Source organism: Rhinoraja longicauda, chromosome 7, assembly GCF_053455715.1.
Source record: "Rhinoraja longicauda isolate Sanriku21f chromosome 7, sRhiLon1.1, whole genome shotgun sequence".
Taxonomy (NCBI): Eukaryota; Metazoa; Chordata; class Chondrichthyes; order Rajiformes; family Arhynchobatidae; genus Rhinoraja; species Rhinoraja longicauda.
In genome coordinates this window covers 17,311,128-17,327,181 of record NC_135959.1, presented here as the reverse complement: position 1 = coordinate 17,327,181, position 16,054 = coordinate 17,311,128, and the positions used below count along the sequence as shown (strand labels likewise).

The following is a 16,054-nucleotide window of genomic DNA, read 5'->3' as shown; positions in this document are numbered from 1 at the left end:
TATTACACCTCTAACATACTGGAGCCCAAAATATTACTTTCTCCCAGAAATCAATCTAATTTACATTTAATTAGATCAATACTAACCTCCCTTGTCTTTCTTTATTGTATCAGGATTATTAGATTTGAGTTTATGTATAAATCTTTCATAAAACACAATGCTCACAGAAAAATTAATTCTTTGTAAACCAGGCTATCTTAATATGAAATGCAGACTCGCTAGAAATTATGCTTATTCTAATTTATCAGAAATAAATGGAAACATGGAACATTGGGGCAGAACTGATTGAATATCTCAACTGTCTTCGTATCGAGATGAAATTAGACTTTCGACTTTCAAAGATTTCAAAGGTTTCAAAGGTCTTTTATTGTCACACGTACCAATTAAGGTACAGTGATATACGAATTACAGTCATACGAAAAAATGCGACAAGACACACAACTACATAAAAGTTAACATAAACATCCACCACAGCAGATTCCCCACATTCCTCACTGTGATGGAAGGCAAAAAAGTCCAACCTTCTTCCTCTTTATTCTCCCACAGTCGGGGCAGTCGAACCATCCGTCGGGGTGATCGAAGCTCCCGCAGCCGGCGGTTGAAGCTCCCGCGTCGGGACGGTCAAAACTCCCGCAGCTTGCAGTTCCTGAAGTTGGTCTCTGACCAGAGACCACGGGCTCTGTGATGTTAAGTCCGCAAGCACCCACGTTTGCAGCTCCAAAGTCGATCCTTGGCAAAGGGATCGTGGGCTTCATGATGTTAAGGTCCCGTAGGCACCCACGGTGGAGCTCTCAAAAGTCGGTCTCCAGCAAAAGCCGCCAACTCCTCGATGTTAGGCCGCACTGTGGACGGAAATACGATGCGGAAAAAAAATCGCATCTCTGTCGAAGTAAGAGATTAGAAAAAGTTTCCCCCAACCCCCCAAATAAAAACAAGCTGAAGAACACTAAAAACATACATTTAACACATACTGTTAAAACACAAAGAAGGAAAGGACAGACAGACTGTTGGTGAAGCAGCCATTGCTGGCACCTCCCAGTGGTTAATTAGAGACTTTAGAGATATTGCGTGGAAATAGGCCTTTCAGCCCACCAAATCCACGTCGACCAATGATCATCCCGTACACTAATGCTATCCTGCACACTAGGGACAATTTTACAATTCTAATGAGGCCAATTAGTCTATATATCTGGAGTGCGGGAGGAAACCGGAGCACCCGGAGAAAACCCACATGGTTATAGGTAGAACGTACAAACTCCGTTCAGACAGCACCTGTAGTCAGCTTCGAACCTGGGTATCTGGCGCTGTAAGGCCACCCCTTTTCAGCTTTTATAAAAGCATTGCAAAAAAACAGAGATTGATCTGCATGATAATCATTACCTGTGGTAAAGGTCCAGAGTGTACGGTGGAATGAAATTACAGGACATTTAGACACTTGGTTTAATCTGAGCCATGGACTCAGGCTGCATCAACTTCTCAAACTCTTTGGAGAATTGCCAAGGAGCACCACCTTTTGAATTTACCCACTGAATCTTCTTCCCATTGGCAATAACTGAATGCCCGAAAAAATTATTTTCATACCTTCATGCGGCTCTTTACCAATCAGCTTGAATCTTCCTCCACCAGTTCTCAACCTGTAAAAGGTGTAAATAGTTCCACATGTTTTATTTAAAAAATGTCCACGTTTTCAAGCTCCTTTTTCACACAGTCTTGTCTTTGTGCCAATGAGAATATGACCCATCTCCTCCAATTTCTCAATGTAATGGATCTCTCCCATCCCTCGGTCCCTATGCTTTTGTTGCCTTTGCCCTTCTAGCAGGTGGATGTGATGGGTTTGAAAGATACTGTCTTAAGGAGTCTAGAAACTAGTAGACATGAAGCAAACACTAAAAATGTATAAATCATTAGATTAAAAAAAAATTAATCATGCCATAGTGCGTGGAAACAGGCAATGGACAATATGTGCAGGAGTAGGCCATTCGGCCCTTCGAGCCAGCACCACCATTCAATGTGATCATGGCTGATCATTCTCAATCAGTACCCAGTTCCTGCCTTCTCCCCATACCCCCTGACTCCGCTATCCTTTAGAGCTCTATCCAGCTCTCTCTTGAAAGCATTCAGAGAACTGGCCTCCACTGAGGCAGAGAATTCCACAGATTTCCAACTCTCTGACTGAAAAAGGTTTTTCCTCGTCTCTGTTCTAAATGGCCTACCCCTTATTCTTAAAATGTGGCCCCTGGTTCTGGACTCCCCCAACATTGGGAACATGTTTCCTGCCTCTAACGTGTCCAACCCCTTAATAATCTTATATTGTAGGGACATAGGGATTGGCTGGGAGTTCGAACCCTCGGATTGGCTAACGATGTCATGAGGTGTGCCAGCGCGGGAGAGACAAGCATTCTAGTGTTGAACTCCGTCTGGTGAGGATGTATTCGTTGGTTGTCTATAGTTGTGAGTATTGCGTTTGTTACGGGGTTTTTGCCCATGCAAATAAACTCCGTCTTCAACACTCACCCGCTTCTGGACTCGCCACAATATGTTCCAATAAGATCCCCTCTCATCCTTCTAAATTCCAGTGTATACAAGCCTAGTCGCTCCAGTCTTTCAACATACGACAGTCCCACCATTCCGGGAATTAACCTAGTAAACCTATGCTGCACGCCGTCAACAGCAAGAATATCCTTCCTCAAATTTGGAGACCAAAACTGCACACAGTACTCCAGGTGCGGTCTCACTAGGGCCCGGTACAACTGCAGAAGGACCTCTTTGCTCCTATACTCAACTCCTCTTGTTATGGCCAACATTCCATTGGCTTTCTTCACTGCCTGCTGTACATGCATGCTTCCTTTCAGTGACTGATGCACTAGGACACCCAGATCTCGTTGTACGTCCCCTTTTCCTAACTTGACACCATTCAGATAATAATCTGCCTTCTCATTCTTACCACCAGCAGATAAACTCTCACTTATCCACATTTTAAACTGCATCTGCCATGCATCTGCCCACTCACACAGACTGTCTAAGTCACCCTGCAACCTCATAGCATCTTCCTCACAGTTCACACTGCCACCCAGCTTTGTGTCATCTGCAAATTTGCTAATGTTAATTTTAATCCCTTCGGCCCAACTTGCCAATTCTCAACAACATACCCCATCTGTACTAGCCGCACCTGGCTGTGTTTGGCTCATATCTCCCTCAACCTAACCTATCCATGTACCTGTCCAAATATTTTTTAAACTTTGTGATAGTACCTATTTCCTCCAGCAGCTCATTCCATATCCTCACCATCCTTCGTATAAAAAAATTGTCCCTCGTTCCTATTAAATCCTTCTCCCCTCACATTAAACCTCTGTCTTCTGGTTCTTGATCTGAACACTGATACCTTTACATTTTTTAGTATGGATGTTTGGTAATTGGTAAACCTTAATTGGTACACGTGACAATAAAAGACCTTTGAAACCTTTGAAACCTTTGATGGAAGGTTAAAAGCATTCAGCACAAAAATAAAACATCCTACTCCTCCCTGTATCCTGCAAGCCTGTACAGTAACAGTAACTAATTTCAAGTGACTTCTATCTACACTTCCCTCTCCTACCGTCTCCTATCCCCTCCTCACTCTCCATCCTCCCCCTAGTAATTTAACCTGTTCCACAGTCCTCCATATTGTATTCCTCTTGAGATCACACCCACCCCAGCCAACAATGGGCCTACCAGGGCACCACCCTGCCTGGCTCCCCCCTGTCTGGTCCTGGTCTTTTCTTGCCTCCAGCTCTGCACCACGACCTAGTCTGAAGAAGGGTCGCGACCCGAAACGTCACCTGGCCTTATTCTCCAAAGATGCTGCCTGAGTTACTCCATCACTTTGTCTATCTTTGGTATGAACCAGCATCTGCAGCTCTTTGTTTCTTGCAGTTCAGTGACTGGAGCCATTGGTTTGGTTTGGATTTTCCCCCTTTACAGGGCCAGGGAGCAGTTATGTTGGGAGATATCTTCCTTGCCGTAAGAAGCCATTGTCTGGAATCCAGCAGTTGGACCCAGTTAGCAAATAATTCAGGCAATGCCCAGTAGTTTTGGTATTTCCACAATAATGCAGGAGTCCCACTACACACGTTGGGTAAGAAATGCCGGGAAGTCCATGCGGAATTACCAGCAAAAGAAAGGAAATTCAGACGAATATTTATTGACAGCCCTAGAAGTGGGAATTTTACCTAACGGGAGGGTAATGATGCTCCCAATATAAATGTCAACCTTGGGTAAACCCCAAAACTGGCATTGACAGCCCTGGTGGGAACAGAAGCTGTCAACAGCACACAAAGCACACTCCTCAAACCCTTTCAGTGAAAGAGGGAATGGCTTCGCCATAACTGTGAATTTCTCCTGAAGTGCTTTCAGAAAAATCATAAAGGCTGACTGTTTGAATAGATGGGCTGTGTCGCGCTAAAAGGGTCAGGGATGTTTTATTGTGATAGTTACTGCACATTACAATTCCTTTCACTCTGCATGCATACTAAGACAGGCGCACAATGCTGGCTTTAACAAGGTGTGCGAGGTTAAAGTGCGACCTCCCTTGAATGGCAGCAGATACAATGGAGCTCCCACTGTGGAGGAACAAGGGGCGAGATCAGCCTCCTGAACATCCACTTTCAACCACGGAACTAGCTGATTATCAGCAAGAGTCACAAGAGATTAAAGAGGGAAACGCCTGAAAGGTCAATAAATACTCGGTTGTTGCCGGATATGTTTACAGTATAAAGAAAATTGATGGGATGCCATAACCTGCTTAATCTGATTATTGAACCTGCTGCTTGAAGTTCTGCTTAACATGGCCACACTGTGAGAGGGGTGGTGCTGAGGGAGTGCCGCGCTGTGGGATAGCTAGCACTAAGGGAGTGCCACGCTGTGAGAGGGGCAGTACTGAGGGAGTGTGACACTGTGGGATAGCCAGTACTGAGGGAGTGCCACACTGTGGGATAGCCAGTACTGAGGGAGTGCCACACTGTGGGATAGCCAGTACTGAGGGAGTGCCACACTGTGGGATAGCCAGTACTGAGGGAGTGCCACACTGTGGGATAGCCAGTACTGAGGGAGTGCCACACTGTGGGATAGCCAGTACTGAGGGAGTGCCACACTGTGGGATAGCCAGTACTGAGGGAGTGCCACACTGTGGGACGGGCAGTACTGAGGGAGTGCCACACTGTGGGATAGCCAGTACTGAGGGAGTGCCACACTGTGGGACGGGCAGTACTGAGGGAGTGCCGCACTGTGGGATAGCCAGTACTGAGGGAGTTCCGCACTGTGGGATAGCAGGTGTATCATATATCATATATCATATATATACAGCCGGAAACAGGCCTTTTCGGCCCACCAAGTCCGTGCCGCCCAATGATCCCCATACATTAACACTATCCTACACCCACTAGGGACAATTTTTACATTTACCCAGCCAATTAACCTACATACCTGTACGTCTTTGGAGTGTGGGAGGAAACCGAAGATCTCGGAGAAAACCCACGCAGGTCACGGGGAGAACGTACAAACTCCTTACAGAGCAGCACCCGTAGTCAGGATCGAACCTGAGTCTCCGGCGCTGCATTCGCTGTAAAGCAGCAACTCTACCGCTGCGCTACCGTGCCGCCCTACTGAGGGAGTGCAACGCTGTGAGAGCTGTTGCTACCTTGTGGAAGAGCTGCTTTATCAAATCTGTCGGACTGTCATATAAAGTTCTTTCCACTGCCCTAGGACAGTATTGAAACTTCAACCGACATCATTACCATGGACTGCATTGCCTTCCATGTCAATTCTCCATCCATGATCTCCTCTGTGGTCTCCCGTATGTTTATAAGGAACCCAAAGTTAGCTTAACGAGCAGCATTTCATCTTCACCCTGCATACATGGACTCAGTATTGCTCTATATTCTCAGGTAACACTTGCTCAATGTGTTTATCAGACCTGGCCAGTTCTGTTGTTGGTTATTTACTTGTAATGTTGGTTCAATTTTTCTCTCAACATTATCATGCCCTGCTGGGAATTTCCAAGAGCTATGTATTTTGTAGCATTTAGGGTCCTTTGTTTATGTTCTTTCCCTCTTTAACTGCTCACATGAACCTGAAGTAAACTGGGTGACTTCAGTCATCGCTTATCCCCACAGTAACCCTATCCTTTTATCCTATTTATCCCTCCCGCAATTTTAAACTAAAATGGTGGCGCAGCGGTAGAATTGCGGCCTTACACCGCCAGAGACCCGGGTTTGATCCTGACTATGGGTGCTGTCTGTACGGTGTTTGTACGTTCTCCCCGTAACCGCGTGGGATTTCTCCCAGTGCTCTGGTTTCCTCCGCACTCCAAAGATGTACAGGTTGTAGGATTAATTGGCTTCAATAAAGATTGTACATTGTCCTTGGTGTGTAAGATAGTGCTAGTGTACAGGGTTCGCTGGTCGGCACGGACTCAGTGGGCCAAAGGGCCTGTTTGTAAACTAAACTAAACTAAACTAAACTAAAAATATAAACTAAACTAAACACTTTTCTCTTTCTTGCACTTCTGACAAAGGTATTGGTCCTGAAACATTAACTTCCATTTTATAGATGTTGTCTGACCCGCAGAGTGTTTCCTTTGCCCCTTGAGCCTCGGATCTCCATATGTAGTTTACCTGACCAGATTTCATGGAAGCTCCTCTATGGTACAAAACTCTACCCCTTCAAAAAACTGTGGTCACACTTGTCGTTAAGATTTCTCAGAGATTGTCCTCAGAGACTGCGACTAGGACCATCCACGCCCAATATTGTGCAGTTCAGTTAAATACCCAAGAACCCTGGAGTCCGATATTCATGAAATGTCTGGTGGATTTCCCTATGATCTCTGCTTTTTTGCCTCCTGCAGGTCATTCACACTCATAGACTACTAAATTGAAGATTGGAGGCAAAAGGTGAAGATAATAATGGGGAGGGTTTGAAAGGAGGAACACAAAATTATCTAAGCTCCCACTGTTCCCTAACTCTGCCAACTCCTCCAAGATCTCAGCACATCTCCAAGTTGATATTTATCCCTCATCCCTGAATTGAATTGCACTCTACTGGTGACCATGCTTTCAGCAACCTGGGCTTGCAGCTCTGGAATGCTTACATTAACCTCTTCATCTCCATCCCTCTGTGTAGCACCATGCAACCTTCGGCTGTTTAAGGTGCTGAATATTTTTTTTTTTAATTTCCAAAAATAAACTTTATTCAGAATAAAAATATATACTAAACCAGAACGGTGCAAAAATTCTTCCATTTGACATTCAGTTTTCGTTTATTCTCAAGTGTACCGAAGTACAGCGAAAAGCTTTTGTTGCGTCTGAACAAGTCAGTGGGACAATTACAATTGAGGCATTCACAGTGTACAGATACACAATTAGGGAATAAGGGCAGTGCAAGGTAAAGCCAGAAAAGTCTGATGAAAGATAGTCCAAGGCCCCCCAATGAGGTACGGTAGATGGTAGCTCAGCACTCCTCTCCAGTTCCGGTAGAACAGCTGGGAAGAACTGTCCCTGAATCTGGAGATGGCAGGGGAAGAGAAAAGACATTCTGGCCTTCCATCACAGTGAGGAGGTGACTGGAGGAGACTCACTGTGATGGATGTTTCTTTTTGTTTGATGTTGGTTTATGATTGTGTGTGTTATTGCTTATTTTTATTGCTTATTTTTATTGGTCTTATTGTTGGACTGTGGGTCATTTTTCATTTCACTGCGCATTTATGTGTATGCGACAAATAAATTGACTATTGACTATTGGAGGTGTGCGTTTTCACACTTCTATACCACCTACTGTATATTAGGGGAAAAGAGGGAGTGGCCAGGCTGCGACTCCTCCTTGATTATGCTGGTGGCCTTGCCGAGGCAGAGTGAGGTATAAATGGAGTCAATATAAGAGAGGTTGGGTTTGTGTGATGGTCTGGGCTGCGTCCACAATTCGCTGCAATTTCTTGCCGTCTTGGATGAAGCTGTTCTCAAACTAAGCTGTTATGCATCCTGATAAAATGCTTTCTAAGGTGCATCTGTAGAAGTTGGTGAGGGTTGTTGGGGACATGCCGAACTTCCTAAGCCGTCTCGTGGTGTCTTTCTTGGTCGTTGCTTCAATTATGGCTGGTATAGGAGAAGTCGTTGATGATATTTATCCCAAGGATTTGTAGTTTTAAACCATCTCTACTTTGGCGCTGCCAATGCAAACTGGGGCATGTGTACCTGAATAATCCTGAAGTCGTTCATTATCTCCTTTGTCTTGCTGACATTGAGATTAAGGTTATTGTCTGGACACTAGGACACGAGGTTTTCAATCTCTTTCTTGTGCTCCATCTTTCATTATTTGATATCCGGCCAACAATGGTGGTGTCGAGTTTGTAAATTGAATTAGATTTGTACAGGGCTGCACAGTCGTGGGAGTAAAGTAGGGAGCTGACAACGCATCTTTGCAGAGCACCAGTGTTGACGATTATCGTAGAGGATGATTTGTCCCCTATCCTCACTGATTGCAGTCTGTTGGTCAGGAAGTCGAGGATCCAGTTGCAGAGATGAGTGCTGACACCAAGTCTCGCGAGTTTGTTGATGAGCTTGGATGGCATAATGGTGTTTAAGGTAGAGCTGCAGTCTATGAATAGGATGGACACAAAAAGCTGGAGTAACTCAGCGGAACAGGCACCAAGTTAGGAACAGGGGACGTACAACGAGATCTGGGTGTCCTAGTGCATCAGTCATTGAAAGGAAGCATGCAGGTTCAGCAGGCAGTGAAGAAAGCCAATGGAATGTTGGCCTTCATAACAAGAGGAGTTGAGTATAGGAGCAAAGAGGTCCTTCTGCAGTTGTACAGAGCCCTAATGAGACCACACCTGGAGTACTGTGTGCAGTTTTGGTCTCCAAATTTGAGGAAGGATATTCTTGCTATTGAGGGCGTGCAGCGTAGGTTCACTAGGTTAATTCCCGGAATGGCGGGACTATCATATGTTGAAAGACTGGAGCGACTAGGCTTGTATACACTGGAATTTAGAAGGATGAGAGGAGATCTTATCGAAACGTATAAGATTATTAAGGGGTTGGACACGTTAGAGGCAGGAAACATGTTCCCAATGTTGGGGGAGTCCAGAACAAGGGGCCACAGTTTAAGAATAAGGGGTAGGCCATTTAGAACTGAGATGAGGAAAAACTTTTTCAGTCAGAGAGTTGTGAATCTGCGTCAAGGCCACTGGGTAGACTGGATTTAATGCGTTCCATAACTAGCCTCTCAAAACATTTCATGGTAGTGGATGTCAAGGTGGTAGTCATTTAGGCAATCCCAGCGCTTATACATACATTCATTTGCGTTGTGTTTGGTAGTGTTCACAGAATCATCATTATACCAGGTACCCTTGCCACTCATATGCCCTCCGGGGTGATATCCGTTCCCTTGTTTAAAGGTCATCTCCACCACACCCTGCCCACCAATGTGCAGCAGCGGAAGGACCCTCGACTGGGTCTAGAAGGACCCTAGTCCTCCCCCACAGAGCCCTAAGCGTTGGCTGCACCAAGCTTCATTCAGTGCATCCCTCAGCAAGTAACACTGCAGTCTGGAATGGGCCAGTCGGCACCATTCCCTGATGGACATCTCACTCTGCTGGGAGATCAACAAGGCTCAGGCAGACCAAAGAGCGCCTTTCGGCGAGTTGATGATGACCTTCCAAGCAGCACTTGATGTCCGTCTCCGAATGCGTCCCTGGGAAGAGTCGGTAAATCAGAAATTGCAGCTGCTCTGGTATTCTGATTAGTGCAGGAATGGCTGCTTTTTGACATTTGAGGATAGTAACTGCCCATCAACATCCACACATCTCTAAAGATGGCTGAGTTGATTGATTTTATTATCACAATAATGAAACAAGTTTATCTCTGCTGCAATTTGAAAGAGTTCCCTTTGTTATGTTAATACATTGAGCAAGGTTTTCAATTCACTGTCCAAGAGCTGTGGTCAGCCCATGATCTCTCCAGGGATTCTTTGTCTTTCAGACTGGAGCTTGGTTTTGGTGGCTGTCAGTTTTAGCCAGACTAATTCAATGACATTACTGACTTTATCTCCTTTTCAATTTCTTTGAAAATATTAGTTTTTGAAGACGTATGTTTTATAAATAATGATTCTCTTATTAACTTAATTAATTAAACAATTGCCTCGAAACCCTAAAGCACTCCGTTAATTAATATCCGGGAGTGGATTATGTTCAAGAGAAGCCATTTGTTTCAATCGTGTCCTTTCCCTTGGCACTACGCTGCTGCTAAATTTCTGCTAAACCTTTCCAGTGACAAATATTTGCAGTTGAATTGTGTGTTAGTAATTTCTTTGGGGAATTACTGAGCTTGAGGATGCACAGTGACCCATGGAAACATGTGTCTGTTTTAAGCAACAGGCCCTTTGGCCCACTGAGTCCGCACGGCACAGAGGCGCAGAAGTAGAGCTGTTTCCTTACAGTGCCAGAGACCCTGATTCGATCCTGACTACGGGTGCTTGCCTGTATGGAGTTTGTACGTTCTCCCCGTGACCTGCTTGGGTTTTCTCTGGGATCTCTAGTTTCCTCCCACACTCCAAAGGCATACTGGCTTTGTACAAATGTAAAATTGTCCCTAGTGTGTGCATGGCATCCAATTGCCTTTCCAGGGCCAAGTAGTTACTGAGTCTGCCAGAGCCCTGTACAAAGTAGAGCCAGTGGAATACTCTCCTCTGTTGTGAAGCCACAGCCACTCCCACCAGAACTCTCTGAGTCCTGACTGCTTTTGATTTCTTTGCAACTGAACTGTTTGGTAATAATTGATGTACTTTGGTTTAGTTTAGAGATACCGCGTAGAAACAGGCCCTTCAGCCCGTTGACTCCACGCCAACCACTGATCACCCGTTTACATTAGTTCTTTGTTATCCCACTTTTTCATCCACTCCCTCTACACTATGGGCTATTTAAGGATATCAATTAACCTACAAACCCGCACGTCTTTGGGATGTGGGAGGAAATTGGAACACCCAGAAGAAACCCATGCAGTCGTAGGGAGAAAGTGCAAATTCCACACAGACGGCAGCCAAAGTCAGAATCATACCTGGTGCTCTGGTGCTATGAGGCAGCAGCTCTACCAGCTGTGCCATTGTGCTGCTTGTTTCTTGTGGAAGAAAGCCATCTCTTGGGCTGACTGCCACTGAAGAAGGGTCTCGACCCGAAACGTCGCACATTCCTTCTCTCCTGAGATGCTGCCTGACCTGCTGAGTTACTCCAGCATTTTGTGAATAAATACCTTCGATTTGTACCAGCATCTGCAGTTATTTTCTTACGCCACACTAGCCAAGTCTTCCTCACCCAAAGGGTGGCAGAGTGGCGCAGCAGTAGAGCTGCTGCCTTGCAGCGCCAGAGGCCGGTTCTCTCCTGATTATGGGTGCTGTCTGTATGGAGTTTGTACATTCTCCCTGTGACTGCGTGGGTAAAGTGAGGCACCAAGGGGCTTATATTATTGTCACGTGCAACAAGGTAGAGTGAAAAACTTTGTTTTGCATACTATCTGATAAGATCAAATATTACTATTCATAAATATAATCCAGTCAAACTTAATTACAATACATAGAGCAAAAGGGGAATATATCGAATGCAGAATATAGTTCTCTGCATTGTAGTGCATCAGTTCCATAGACAAAGTCCATTGAATTGGCAAGGTCCTGGGAAGTGTGGAGAACAAGAGCGTTGGAATGTCATATCCAGATTAGTTTATGGTTATATACACCAGGGTGCAATGAAATTCCTTGTTGACATGAAGCTCACAGATAAATACACCAAAAATACATGATGAGTGTAAAACAGCAGAATGGTGCAAGGTTGCAGTGCAATCCAAACAGTTGCACAGGGGCATTAGAGTTAGAGTGTTATGTTACAGCTGCACAAGATGTTGGGGAGAAACGCAGCTGGAAGATTGTGCGCAGTTCTGAGCGCAATAATATAGAAACATAGAAACATAGAAAATAGGTGCAGGAGTAGGCCATTCGGCCCTTCGAGCCTGCACCGCCATTCAATATGATCATGGCTGATCATCCAGCTCAGTAGCCTGTACCTGCCTTCTCTCCATACCCCCTGATCCCTTTAGCAAAAAGGGCCACATCTAACTCCCTCTTAAATATAGCCAATGAACTGGCCTCAACTACCTTCTGTGGCAGAGAATTCCACAGACTCACCACTCTCTGTGTGAAGAAATGTTTTCTCATCTCGGTCCTAAAAGACTTCCCCCTTATCCTTAAGCTGTGACCCCTGGTTCTGGACTCCCCCAACATCGGGAACAATCTTCCCGCATCTAGCCTCTCCAATCCCTTAAGAATTTTATATGTTTCTATAAGATCCCCCCTCAGACTTCTAAATTCCAGCGAGTACAAGCCCAGTCTATCCAGTCTTTCCTCATATGTAAGTCCCGCCATCCCAGGGATCAATCTGGTGAACCTTCTCTGTACTCCCTCTAAGGCAAGAACATCTTTCCTCAGGTTAAGAGACCAAAACTGCACACAATACTCCAGGTGCGGTCTCACCAAGGCCCTGTACAACTGCAGCAGAACCTCCCTGCTCCTAAACTCAAATCCTCTTGCTGTGAATGCCAACATACCATTCGCTTTCTTCACTGCCTGCTGCACCTGCATGCTTGCTTTCAATGACTGGTGCACCATGACACCCAGGTCACGTTGCATCTCCCCTTCTCCCAATCGGTCACCATTCAGGTAATACTCTGCTTTCCTGTTCTTGCCGCCAAAGTGGATAACCTCACATTTATCCACATTATATTGCATCTGCCATGCATTTGCCCACTCGCCTAATCTATCCAAGTCACTCTGCAACCTCCTAGCATCCTCCTCGCAGCTAACACTGCCACCCAGCTTCGTGTCATCCGCAAACTTAGAGATGTTGCATTCAATTCCCTCGTCCAAATCATTAATATACACTGTAAATAACTGGGGTCCCAGCACTGAGCCTTGCCGTACCCCACTAGTCACTGCCTGCCATTCCGAAAAGGACCCGTTTATTCCTACTCTTTGCTTCCTGTCTGCCAACCAATTTTCTATCCACCTCAACACTGAACCCTCAATACCGTGTGCTTTAAGTTTGTACACCAATCTCCTATGTGGGACCTTGTCGAAGGCCTTCTGAAAGTCCAGATATAACACATCGACTGGTTCTCCCTTATCCACTCTACTAGTTACATCCTTGAAAAATTCTATAAGATTCGTCAGACATGATTTGCCTTTGGTAAATCCATGCTGACTTTGTCCGATGATTTCACCACTTTCCAAATGTAATGCTATCACATCTTTAATAACTGACTCTAGCATTTTCCCCACTACCGATGTTAGGTTAACTGGTCTATAATTCCCCGTTTTCTCTCTCCCTCCCTTTTTAAAAAATGGGGTTACATTAGCTACCCTCCAGTCCTCAGGAACTACTCCAGAATCTAAAGAGTTTTGAAAAATTATCACTAATGCATCCACTATTTCTGAGGCTACTTCCTTAAGCACTCTGGGATGCAGCCTATCTGGCCCTGGGGATTTATCTGCCTTTAATCCATTTAATTTACCTAACACCACTTCCCGACTAACCTGGATTTCCCTCAGTTCCTCCATCTCATTAGACCCCCAGTCCCCCTCTATTTCCGGCAGACGGTTTATGTCTTCCCTAGTGAAGACAGAACCAAAGTATTTGTTCAATTGGTCTGCCATCTCCTTGTTCCCTATAATCAATTCACCTGTTTCCGACTGCAAGGGACCTACATTTGCCTTAACTAATCTTTTTCTCTTGACATATCTATAAAAGCTTTTGCAGTCCGTTTTTATGTTCCTTGCCAGTTTTCCCTCATAATCTATTTTCCCTTTCCTAATAGGAAGGATGTGAACAAACTAGAAGGGGCAGAGAAGATGTACAAGAATGTTCCCAGGACTAGAGAGCTTAAGTCATAAGAGGACTGGATAGTCTGGGACTGTTTTCCCTTGAGTGAAGGAGACTAAGGTGTAACCTTATGGATATCATAGATAAGGTGGATGGTCAGTCTTTTTTTCCATTGTATAGGGGTCTAAAACAAGAGAGCATGGGTTTAAGGTGAGAGAGGAAAGATTTTGAAGAGGACATGAGGGGGCAGGTTTTTCGCACAGAGTGTGGTAGGTTGCAAATAGCTCAATGGACAGCAGAACTTGGAGGGAGCTGGAAACGTCACACGCGAGGAGCAAGAGCCGGTAGGAGGGTGAACTGGGGTAATGCCTCCAAAGCCTTCAAGGTTGGATGCAGGAGGAGCCTCTGGGACACAAAGATGACTGGTAGAGGAGAGGGATATTGGTTTGCAAGATCTGCTTCAGTTTGTCACGTGTGGCTGCGCCTAACGGCTGCGGCTCTCTGGCAGTCTGTTTGTCTTTTTTCCTTTTTTTTTTGTTTGTGCGTCGGTGTTGGGATGGTTTTTGTTTTTGTTTTTGGCTGTGTATGTGTGGAGTGGGGCGGGGGGTGGTGGGGTGGGAGAAACCTTTCTTTTTTTAGGTCTCTTCCCCGGGGCGCGGCTCGGCCGCGGGGCCTTCCATCGCCCACGGGGCCTTCCATCGCCCGCGGGGCCTTCCATCGCTCGGTACGGCTCGGCCGCTGGACTTAACATCGCCGGCGCGGCTCGGCCGCGGGACCTAACAGTGCCCGGTGCGGCTCGGCCGCGGGGCCTTCCATCGCCCGGTACGGCCGCGGGACGTTTCAGCACTCGGTGCGGCTCGGCCGCGAGGCCTTCCATCGCCTGGCGCGGCTCGGCCGCGGAACGGTTTAGCGCCTGGCGCGGCCGCGGGGCCTTCCATCGCTCGGTGTGGCTCGGCCGCGGGACGGTTCAGCGCTCAGTGCGGCTCAGCCACGGGGCCTTCCATCGCCCGCGGGGCCTTCCATCGCCCGGCGTGGCTCGGCCACTGGACTTAACATCGCAGGCGCGGCTCGGCTGCGGGACGTTTCAGTGCCCGGTGTGGCTCGGCCGCGGGGCCTTCCATCCCCTTGCGGGGGCAGTGCGTGTCGGTCGCCTCGGTAGGGGTCGAGATGCCTGTCCGTGGGCGTGGGGGGGAAGAGAGTGGAAGTTTTGTTGCCTTCCATCACAGTGAGGGGGTGTTTGGAGTCACTGTGATGGATGTTTGTGTTGGGGTCGTGTGTCCTGTGTTCTTTTTTTTTTTTTTGTGTTCTGTGACTGCTGTAATTTCGTTTGGTACCTCGGTACCGAATGACAATAAAGTTCTGTACTGTACTGTAGATCGAGCGCATGGGCAGACGGGACTTTGGACTTTGGAAATGGCGCCAAAACATGGCGGTGTCCGCATGTGTAATATATGTAAAAATACTTCCACTTTGCAGTTGCATAAGTGGCAAATAAAGCACCATTGAGTATATGGAATGAGTTGACTGAGGAGGTTGGTACAATTGCAACATTAAAGAGTTATTTGGATAGGAAAGGGTTAGAGGCATATGGGTTAGACAGGGCCGTCTTAACGTATGGGCCTGATGGGCACTTGCCCGGGGGCCCACGAGCATAGGGGCCCAATGCTGATCTGTGTATGTTAAGTGACTTGCAATAAATAAATACTACTTTAAAAATGTAGGAAATGGACCCCAGGAAAGAGAGTTTGTAGAGTGCCTTCGAGATGGATTCTTAGAACAGCTTGTACTGGAGCCTACCAGGGAGAAGGCAATTCTGGATTTAGTGTTGTGTAATGATCCTGATCTGATAAGGGGACTAGAGGTAAAAGAGCCATTAGGAGGCAGTGATCACAACATGATAAGTTTTACTCTGCAAATGGAAAGGCAGAAGGGAAAATCGGAAGTGTCGGTATTACAGTATAGCAAAGGGGATTACAGAGGCATGAGGCAGGAGCTGGCCAAAATTGATTGGAAGGAGGCCCTAGCAGGGAAGACGGTAGAACAGCAATGGCAGGTATTCCTGGGAATAATGCAGAGGTTGCAGGATCAATTTATTCCAAAGAGGTGGAAAGACTCTAAGGGGAGTAAGAGACACCTGTGGCTGACAAGGGAAGTCAGGGACAG

The 16,054-nt window shown here is 46.2% G+C and overlaps 1 long non-coding RNA gene across 3 annotated transcripts in view; it reads right to left on the bottom strand.

Moving 5' to 3' along the window:
• Positions 1 to 411: 411 nt before the first annotated feature.
• The window catches only part of LOC144595110 (uncharacterized), a 179,744-nt gene continuing 164,101 nt past the window's right edge, over positions 412 to 16,054 (bottom strand). For 2 of the 3 annotated variants that reach the window (XR_013547455.1, XR_013547456.1), the window contains exons 5-6: positions 1,582 to 1,634; positions 412 to 842 (exon numbers count right to left, since the gene is read on the bottom strand). This is a non-coding gene — a long non-coding RNA (uncharacterized LOC144595110). Of the gene's footprint in view, positions 882 to 1,581; positions 1,635 to 16,054 lie in introns of all 3 variants that reach the window. The other variant, XR_013547457.1, reaches the window with a different exon arrangement.